A 10,805-nucleotide genomic window follows, 5' to 3' on the forward strand; every position below is an offset into this window, starting at 1 on the left:
TTTCTAGCTTCTGACTCGCTTCCAGTTACTTCTTTTCTAAATTTTGTTAAATTTGTTTAAATTTTGTTTAGGCTCTGAGAATTAAAAACGCGAGGTAGTTGGCGATGCATAATAATATCATTTCTTTTCTCCCTTCTCATAATTCTACAATAATGGGGAGCAATTATAAATAAAATTTCATAAATAAAACAATTAAATGGGCCAAGCAATTGTCAATTCCCCGTGTTCGAGTGCTCTGGCATGGATCTTCCCTCGATCACACATGTCCCAGGTTTTTATTCTGGTTCACTGTTAATTTTGTAACTTGGGTAGTTGGTTCACCATTTACGTGTTCAAAGGGTCTTCTGTCTAAGTGTGATTTTTTGGGTGAATTTTCTACGTGATCCTTCCCAAGAGGTCGAGACTGTCTCGAGTGTTTCACAACATCAATTTTTTCCTAAAAAAATCACATCTCCGGTCTTCCTCACAAAAATCAGTAGGTCGGCGCAACAAAAGCATCAACGTCCCTCTCTCCCGTCCTCTCCAACCTCTCCCTTGTTGGCCTTTGGCCCCAGCCATGTGTCTACCGCAAACCCCGCCCCCACTTTTCTCTCCATGATATCCACCTCTACTTCACCTTGGGGTCCCACGGTTGCAAGACCTAGACCTAGGACTTGGTAATTGAAAAGTCTTGGCTCTTTCCTTACCGATTAGATCTTCTTCGTAGCAATATATCACCCATGTCATCATCCTAACTTGAGTAAACCATATTCTATTAATGGGAATATAGTTCCAAAAACGCTATATTAATGCTTTGGCAATTTTTCCATACATATTCTTCGAATGCTTTTAGCACGTTTTGGAGGCCTGGTAGATTTTTCTATTATTAACTGGAGATATCAATTTATGTTCTCTTGGATATTTTTTTGAGCATCTATATTGTTTCAACACATATTATACGGTTCGTCTTAGGCAGATACTAACTCTTTTCTTTTTTGCATATATTTTAGAAACTACCAGTAATCATACAAACTCTATGGGTCAAGTAATAATAGTAACTAGGATAAGAGAAAAGCAGCAAATATAGTTTGTCTTAGATACATGCCGGTCCTTTTCTTCTTTTGCTTACACAACATAACATGGTTGCTCCTTTTGATGGAGGGACTACTGAAAGGACATCAGCTTGCAGAAAATAATCATCATGGACTTCTTATTCACTGATTTCTCTAATGAAGTAGAGACACGATATGCCGAATTTCAAAAGACAACATTGTATCTTGAAATGCATGAATACAGACCTTCTATATCCTTTGCATATTTTATTTTCTTAATCTTAGGCTCCTAAAACTGTAATGAAAGTATTTAAATGTTCACGTACAGTGATCATGTTTCTTGCTCTATTTGTATATTACCTCGACATACAAGGACCAAAGACTACAAAAAGTTCTATGCAACCAGCTCGCCTCAAACCCAATGCCATCCCTCTTTCTATTTGAAAAAATAATAATGTAGATGCACTCACAGGCTCTACCACGCCGCCGCGCCTCCGCCTGCTAGTAGTAATTAGGTGGTCTATGGATCTAGATACAAGGGGTTGATGATGATGGATGATGCATCATGCTGAGGAGGAGCTAGCTGCGGTGCGGGCCTTGGTTCCATCATCGACGAAAAGGAAATAGTAGCACGCAGCCTCTACGATCTATGTGGCCCTTTGTTCGCCGCGGGAAGCTGCCATACACGCGCTCCTGCCCTTGCCGCAGCCGCACCCGCACCCCGCACCCGCAGAGACAAGGAAAAGGACCCGAGACTGTGCGGCGGCGCCGGGACCTGACGCCGCACCTCCTGCCGATCCACATCCATCCATCCGTTCACTTGGGATGGGAAAAAGTCTATTTTAAACCTTGAACTTGTAGAGGTTCGACGAAATGAACCCCAAAATCGAAATCCCTGTCGATTGTACCCTAAACTATGCAATCCCGGTCCAAATTGAACCCTGAGATTGTTTGGCAAACCGGGATTGCAAAGGATGGCTGGGATTGTTTTTTTAGACAACGGACCGGGCCTAGTTCGTTTTTTTTTCTATTTCTATTTTTTTATGTGTATATGTCCTCATTTAAAAAAAATGTCCATGTTTTCAAAAAACTGTTTGTCCATTTCAAAAAATGTTCAAGTTTTTCAACACAATGTCGCATTTTGAAAAAAACATTCATCTTTCTGAAAAATGTTCGCGCTATCAAAACAACGTTTCCAATTTTCAAATTTGTGAACTTTCATTTTCAACAATGTTCTCGTCTTCCTGTTTCTTTTGTTTGATATTGTTAAATTTTTCTTCTAAATTTCAAAAAATGTTCTCGTGAAAAAAAAGTTAAGAAATTGTCAAAAATGTTCTGCATTCAAAATATGTTCATATTCCCAAATAGTGACCGAGTTTCAAAATTTGTTCTGGATTTTAAAAAACTGTCCATGTTTGGAAAAATGTCCCGGGATTTCATAAAAATGTTTGTATTTCGAAGAGTGTCCAAATATTTCAAAAAATGTTCTTGCTTTTTTTTCACTACTTATGAAAAATGTCCGCGTTTCAAAAAAAATCGTGTTCCTGTAATTCAAAAATATTTTAGAATTTTCTGCATATTCAAGAAATTCTTCGTATTTTTGAAAATGTTCTTCTTTTCATTTTGTTCTCTTTAAAATGTTTGCTATTACCAAAAATGATTCAAATTTTAGTTTTTTTTGCTATATTATTTAGGAAGTCCTAGAAATAATATTTCAACGTAAAAAAAGATTTTAATTCGTAACGCTATTCATCCCATGCAAGGAATAACTAAGATTATGTTTGCTACCAGATGTTTGGATGGAGTGTGAGCAACAGGCAGAGAATGTGCGTTTGTCTTTTTCATTAAGGAAGATTGGCATGATTTTGTCGTGTCGTGGGAACAAAAGCTACCGAGTCAGGATTTTAGGAGCAGCCAGCTAGGCAGGTAGTAAGACATTCATGTGCCTGTTGTGTGCTTAGGGCATGTACAACAGGGTCTACTCAGCCGTCTATAAAAATTGACAGCTTATATATTTTATGACGTGGAGGAGAGAGAACGACGGGTGAAAGGAAGGTTGTCTGTAAAGTTACAGATCGTTGTTAGTGCTAATTTTTCGGTCCAGCCTTTTCCCGTTGTATGGAGGGTGTCTGTACTATGCAGATGGACAGAGGGTGAGATGCGCTCAAGGCATGCAAGATTTAATTTGTGGTTCCTACTTTTCAGGACCTGCAGATAGAACAAAAAACGGCCTATTGTAAAAGGTGTTTCTACTGCCGTCTGGACGTGATGTGGACAATTGCTACAGACGGCTGGTGTGTGGACTAATGTACATGCCCTTACTGCGAGCAAGCGGGGCGGACCATGGTCGACTGCACGCCAGTGAGGATGGTCGTGGCGGGCGGCTGAGCTGCTCGAAGCGGTGCACCTAGCGGGCGGCAGCAACGAGTGATGACACAACTGCGTGTACTCTTGTGAAAGGTTCGTCTTGAGATTTCGCCTCACCTTAATTTTTTTTCTCCGCCACTGTTCAAAACTGTGTAAGATCGTTGCTGCGGTGTAGCAGAGGGAGACACTGCATGCTCACAGCCACATGACCCAAGCAGCCATGGCACAGAGACACAAGAGGCGGAGGATGAGGCACGCGGCGATCGCTCTAGCCTTCCCGTTGCCCGCCCATTGCTTTTTTAATCTGGTGATCGTGACACAGCAAATGGACCGGCCCAGGCTACCCCTCCCATGCATGGAACACTGGCATTTGGAAAAAATTAAGTGGGCCGGTCCACTAGGGAGTAGAGTATGAGTCTATTGGAATTTTTTCGAACAAAAAATTTAAAACGGGCCGGCCCATCGGACGAATCCCAGTTGACACGGCGTCAGGGTTCGATTTAGACCGGGATTGCATAGTTTAGGATACAATCGACCGGGATTTCGATTTGAGGATTCATTTCGTCCAATCAATACAAGTTCAAGGTTTATATTGGACTTTTTCCCTCGGGATGGAGGGAGGGGCACCCACCATGCACCACCATGTTCCACTACCTAGTAGCTCTTCCGGACAAGCCAATGGTGTGGCACAGTTGTACAACTGCTGTCCATCCACGAAAGCTAGCGCACAGCGTCTCGATAATATCCACAACGTGCGTGCGTGAGCTGCGTAGGCAGGAGCAGGTGGCATCAACTGGACTGCAAATCTAGTTAGGTAGCAGTAGTGCTACGTACGTAGCTATTGCTGGTCAAGTCAGCTGGATATATAGATAGTGCATGGCACGCGCAAAGCCAACGACCAAACCCATATCCACCATATCCATGTCCATGTCTATCTCCAGTTCTCGGTCGGGGCCCGGAGCCGGAGGTTTCGGATTTGGTGTTCCCTCCCTCCCTTCCTCCCATGCTGTCGTCGCATGGGTGGATGCTCAGGAGGGATAGTAGGACAGGGTAGGTGACTGGATTGATCACATGCATATGGACGTTCCCCTCAGTGGAGGCTCCGGCCGGATAAGGCGGAGAAGATACCCCGATTTGTTTACTTGCAATCCTAATCCTTGTCTATGAGGAGTGTGTCGCGTGCCATCATTGTAGGACCCAAACGAAGAAGACGGTGTAATCCACATAGACGAATGTAACGTGTACTATTGACGAATAGCACGGGCCACAGGGAGGAACAGGACCAGGATATGGCTAGTAGAATGGCACCATGATTGATGAAGGAAACTAGCTAGCTCCCCAAGGGGACGGCCTAGGACGCACAAACTTGCTCCAAGCTACGCACACCCAACCCAAAACTTTTCTTTTTGCGGAACAAAACTTGTACTATTACTGAAAAGGTAGTGTTCATACAATCTGCAAGAGGTAGATCTACTAACTTACTATTACTGAAAGCTGCACCACGCACCAACGCATGCATGCATGCGGCGCAAGCGACCACTCGAACGCGCGCGAACCCTGCAGCTCCAGGCCACGTACGTACGTACGTACGCCGTCGCTCTCCTCTCCGCGATTCCCCTCCCGCTTTCCTTTCTCCGTGGATGGATGACAATGAGCACCATGCAATCATGCATGATTGTATAGACTATCCCTACGCCAGGGGGCAATCACCTGCTCGATCACGAATGCAGCTAGCCCATACGGATACGGAGCGAGTGAGGACGACGTACGGCGCCGGCAACCCGGCTGGCCGGTCGCCGTCTTATCGGCGCGGATGCCGATCAATGAGGACGACGCGATCACGCGGAGGTGGAGCGAGCTACGGTCGTAGTCGGCGCGGATGGGGTGATCGGATACGGCCGCGGCATATGCCGTGGTTGGTTGAGAGCTCGCTGGCCAAACGATCCATGGATTGGACATGGACAGATGAGCAGCTGTCCGCGTGGATGGATTCTAGCGCTACTTCTGTAGATGAAAACGGGACGAAACCGGCACCATGCATATATCCGTCAGTGGAGTGGAAATCTTTGTGTGGCTCAACAGTCAAGCACGGACGACGAGTCACGGCTGGGGCCGGGCTGCACGCACCTGTACTGTATGTGTCCATCCGGCCACCATCAGTGGACAATGCGCGTACCAGCACTAGCACGTACGTAAGTACGGTGACGTCACCGCCTACCGCGAACCGCGCGCACGGTACACTCGCTGCACTGCTCGACGCCCCTCCTCCATCCCTCCCTTCTTAGAGGTTTCAAGAACTAAGTACAAATATATATAGACATATTTTAAAATATAGATTCATTTATTTCGTTTCGTATGTAGACTTGTTATGAAACATAAACTAAAATTGGCATGGTAAACAAATTGCTATGGTCAATTAAAAAAATTGCTGTAAAAAATAGTTTTAAATATAGCGTTTTCTTTAAATATAGAAGAAAAAAAATAGGTAGACCATGTCATGGCAACTTTACTGTAAACAGCATGACAACAACGGTGTAAACATCACGGCAACTTTTGGTCAATTTTTTTTGATCGATCATGGTCAAAATTCTAAAATTGCCATGATCTATAAATTAAATTTGCCATGATGGATTACTAAAAACTGTCATGATCCATGCATTAAATTTGCCGTGGTTAATTACTAAAAATTTCCATTGTCAATTAATAAAGATTACCGTAAAAAATAGTTGAAAATATAGCGATAGCTTTATATCTAGAAGAAAAAATAGATAGAACATGTCATGACAACTGTAGTGTAAACACTATAGCAACTACCGTATAACAACATGACAACTGTTGTCCCAAAAAAATTCATCGAAACATATCAACATGGGATCTAGTTTTGAAGATCTCATCGAGGCAGATTTAATGATGAAAATGTATTTTTAATTGGATTTTTCATTAGGAGATTAAAAAAAGCCTAAAACCAAAAATATTTTTGCTGAGAGAGAAACGGATGTGCGGGCGAAGTGGTTAAATGCCCACACACCATCCCAATCCTACATGACAAAGAAACTCTGGCAAAACTTGCCAAGATCCGTGCAACCATAAATTAACGCTGACCCATGCGTGTGGGCGAGATGTAAACTCCCACACGCGTGGGTGTTATATTTTCCCTTTTATTGCTTTTGGATAATTTTACAGCTCTCTATGAACTTGTTTTGAACCACATACTATTTTGTTGCTTTCTTGCTTTCATTAATAAAGGGACCGCATTCATCTTTTTTGATGCAAGGCCAGATGTATTTTTCCTTTTCTAACTAAAAATAAATGCTTCTGTGTTACTTCATTCGTTTTTAAATCTAGTTTTTTTAAAGTTTATTACTCCAGACTACATGTCGAATAAAATAAATTTATATTTTAAAGTTTATTAATATACATCCATATGTGATTCCTAGTAAAATCTTTAACATAATTTATAATTAGAAACGAAGGAAGTAGTTGCCTTCGAAACCTTGAAAGTACAGTTACATCCGTAAGTGACAAAATACTATCCACAAGCGAAGAAGTAAGATCCTCGTCGGTGTAAAGCCATGCTTCACTGTCATCACGCACATGATCTCGCAGTTGCCTATATTGTTATCTCTGTCTCGATCTTATCCGGATACTAAAATTGACGCAGCATGCAGATGCTGTTGACCACGTTGGCGATTGAGTATATTGAACGGGCGCACCTAACCAGCTCTTCCAACTCAAAGAAGCCATTATATAAGTAATGAGCAAGATTAGGCGCAGCATATATTTCTTTCAACATGGCCAAGCGTGTTCCGAATCACGTCCCATGTACCTACGTCGTCAACAGAGCGGGTTCAGTTTTTTGCTTAGTTTTAAGCTAGTCTAATTAAATCGACAAAGGACATGCCAAATTTCATTGGGTTGACTTGAACCCAATGTTAATGAGCTGGCTCCGCCCCTCCAAATCGGCTAGGTACATCGCTTATTCTTTATCTTACCTACGTCACGCGGCGGCGACGACAAAATCCTCTGGCGGGTGGATCGATCGCCGCCAGAGGATATGATTCGAGAACTAGGAATCTACCGTTGATTTTCAGTTTTGGTTCATCAAAAGTCGCACGACGGAAGGGAGGCGCAACTGTGCAACATTAGACTGCCAGCAGCAGAATGAATGAATGAATGACTCGTGACGTTTCTTCTTCTCCCCGGCGACCTGGCATCGGTGAGGGCATCTTCAACGGCAACCCATAAATGTCTTTCTGCATCCGTCTGTGGACAAGAGATCAGTCGATGGACACAAATACGAAAAACGACATCCAACCATAACTGCATACATTTCAGCCAGCAATTTAATAAAGCGGATATAATTCATGAAAACTAAATGGCACAAATCATTCATGTATAAAAGCAGATAAAATTCATCAAAATTTAGATAGGAAATGGTAAAAATCATTCATGTATACCATGCAAATTAAATCTAGTACAACAAGGTCTTAAATTAAGCAGATGTCCAACAATTTTTTTATCAACGTATCATGTCGTCCCAATCAGACTGGCCCTTTTAGCTTCATCCAACAGTGTATGTACATAATTGATCGTCCCTATTTCCTGTGGTACATCACGGTAGTGCATGGGGCTACATATAATGTGTAGATCAACATTGAGAGAATGAATCAATCAATAAGTTAAGCAAAAGGAAGCAAAAAATTTAAGATCCCGTCCTCGTCCGCGGGCAATGGCCACATTGCCTCGAGCTGACGAACCACGTCGCAAAACTTGATGACGCTGATCTGAGTAGTGTGCCAGCGATACGAAAACGACTTCACGCTGCGTGATTGAATGATGTACATGTTGCAGGGCGTAATGTGTTTTTGTGCGTGAAACATTTTATGCACTTGCTGCCAGAAAGGATCCCCTCTAGTCCTTCCTAAACAATTCGCGGATATGACCAACCACGAATCACACAACAACTCATTCTTCATGGTCGAATAGCTCACCATCCTTCGAACACTTATATACGACGTAGCATTTGAAAATAAGCTCAATGATATCTGACCTAATACCTGTCATTCGTGATGTCCGCCATGTCGACGTCGACAGGGGGTATAGTGTACCTGGGTACGAACGACTTCCGGATGGAAAGTTCTGTCGTAAACGGCGAGCGGGCGCGTTGGTGCTGGTTGCGGACGTCAGGCAATGCCTCTCTGATGGCCGAAGCCGTACAAGGCACAACGGGGAGGCGAAGGGTGAAAAGCAAGGGATAGAAGGGACGGAGTGCAAGGAAATGGGATCAGGAGGGTGGATTGGGTGGGCCAAAGGTGTCGAATAGCGACGTTTCTCGTTTCCTTCAATTGGACTACACAGAAAGCAAAATGAATGAATGTCTATCTGAATTATCTCTATACATATATCCATATATAGTTTATAATGAAATCTCTTAAAAATACGGATATTTAGGAACAGAGGGAGTATATTTTACACGGACGGCAAGCTTTAAATTCGGTGACAAATTCAAACTCGTTTGGGAATCGCGAGACTGAAATGTTGAATAATTTATAATGGTAGAACAACCTCAGAACAGAACATACCGACTTCGGAAATATGATGAATTTGAAAAGGAATTTTTTTTGGGAATATAAGATGAAATAGTGAGTGGGAAGATCATCATGCCAAGCCTTTTGACTTCCATCCACACCTTTTCTGTCCAATGCCGGCCAGTTGCTTAAACCATAGGCAACGAAGACGGTGCGTGCATGTGTGCGTCGTCGTGGTCACACACAATGCTCACTCAAATGCCAATCAAGTGACGAACAAGCCCTCAACGTGGCACATGCATGCGAGAGGAAGAAAGAAAAGATGGAACTTTTGCTGTTCTGCTCTACCTAATCTGGTTCTTCTAGACCCCAGCTTTGCATTAAATTCCTCCTCCGTTTTTAAATATAAATATTTTATTAATTTCATTAGGGATTACATATGAAGTAAAATGAATGAATCTACACTTTCAAATATGTCTATATACATCCGTATGTAGTCCTTTAGTAAAACCTCTAGAAAAATTATATTTAAAAACAGAGGGAGTACATACATCATCAGCTTCAGCATCAGCATCAGCATCCTCCTCTCCAGCTACTTTACCGGTACTAACACGAAAGACATTATAATAGATTAGATTAGTTTAGGACTAGAGAAGAGAATCATGGGGAGTTTGCTTTGACGACAAAACGTACATGGACCGGAACTTGGGAGTGCGCGCGTCCACGTACTTGAGATCTTCCGCAATATGTTCCGATGCCGATCTTGTTCCGTGGCACGTCCGTCCGTCCGTCTTGTCGTCCTTGCCATGCTGGTGCTGCGATTTACGGAACCATTTAAAAAAAATACCAAGCATAAAAAGACTTACAAAGAGTTATATGCTGCTTAGGATTTTTCTTTCTAACTAACCTTTTCCATTCCTGTTTTTTAAAGGGATGGACCCCTCATCTTCCTCAATCTTCAATTAAAATCCAACTGCTTGTAAAACTCATGTAAACCTATATATGTGTAGCATTACTGCCACTCCTCGGTTTGGGATAACAGATATTTGGCAAATTGTGATGGTCGGCTAGCTGCCTGGACCTTGCAAAAGCCTCTTTGTTGGTGCCTGCATCAAGAAACAGAATTTTTATTCAAAAAGACCACTAGCCGAGTGTTATTGTCAAAAAAGACCATATACGATATCGAATGCGAGAAAAGACCCCCACTTCTCGTGGCGGCAGGCGCGCCGGGTGACACGTGGCACCGGCCGCCACGGGCCGAGACGCTACGCCCTGCCGCCACCCGGCGAGGCGGCCGGCCGCGCGCAGGTGGGACCTGCCGCCAGCGCTCGAGGCGGCATGCTGCGGCAGGCTGCGCACTCGTACGTGCATGCATTCAGTCCGAGCCCGTACGTGCATGCATTCAGTCCTAACCAGGACGAGCTAGCGCTATGGCTGACTATGTGCATGCGCTAGCCCCAAGTCCATACGTACATGCATCCAGTTCCATGCCCAGCCATGCCTATCGTGAGCAGCTTGCCGCCTCGAGCGCTCGCGGCAGGCACACCTGCGTGGCCGGCCGCCTCGCGAGGTGGCGGCAGGGCCTAGCCGTCTCGGCCCGTGGCGGCAGGTGCCACGCGTCACCTGACGCGTCTGCCGTCACAAGAAGTGAAGGTCTTTTCTCGTATTTCATACCGAATGTGGTTTTTTTTGACAATAATATTCGGATAGTGGTCTTTTTAAACAAAAATTTCAAGAAACAAGGAATTTAATTCTATCATTCTATATATATAGGCAGTTGCAGTTCAGATGGAATTCTTGAAGGAGTCCACGAGCAGGTGGCAACGGTCGAGTTGTCCATCCACGAAATGCTTTTGCTAGCTCTAGCGCCGGGCGCGTC

Source organism: Hordeum vulgare, chromosome 7H (assembly GCF_904849725.1).
Source record: "Hordeum vulgare subsp. vulgare chromosome 7H, MorexV3_pseudomolecules_assembly, whole genome shotgun sequence".
Taxonomy (NCBI): Eukaryota; Viridiplantae; Streptophyta; class Magnoliopsida; order Poales; family Poaceae; genus Hordeum; species Hordeum vulgare.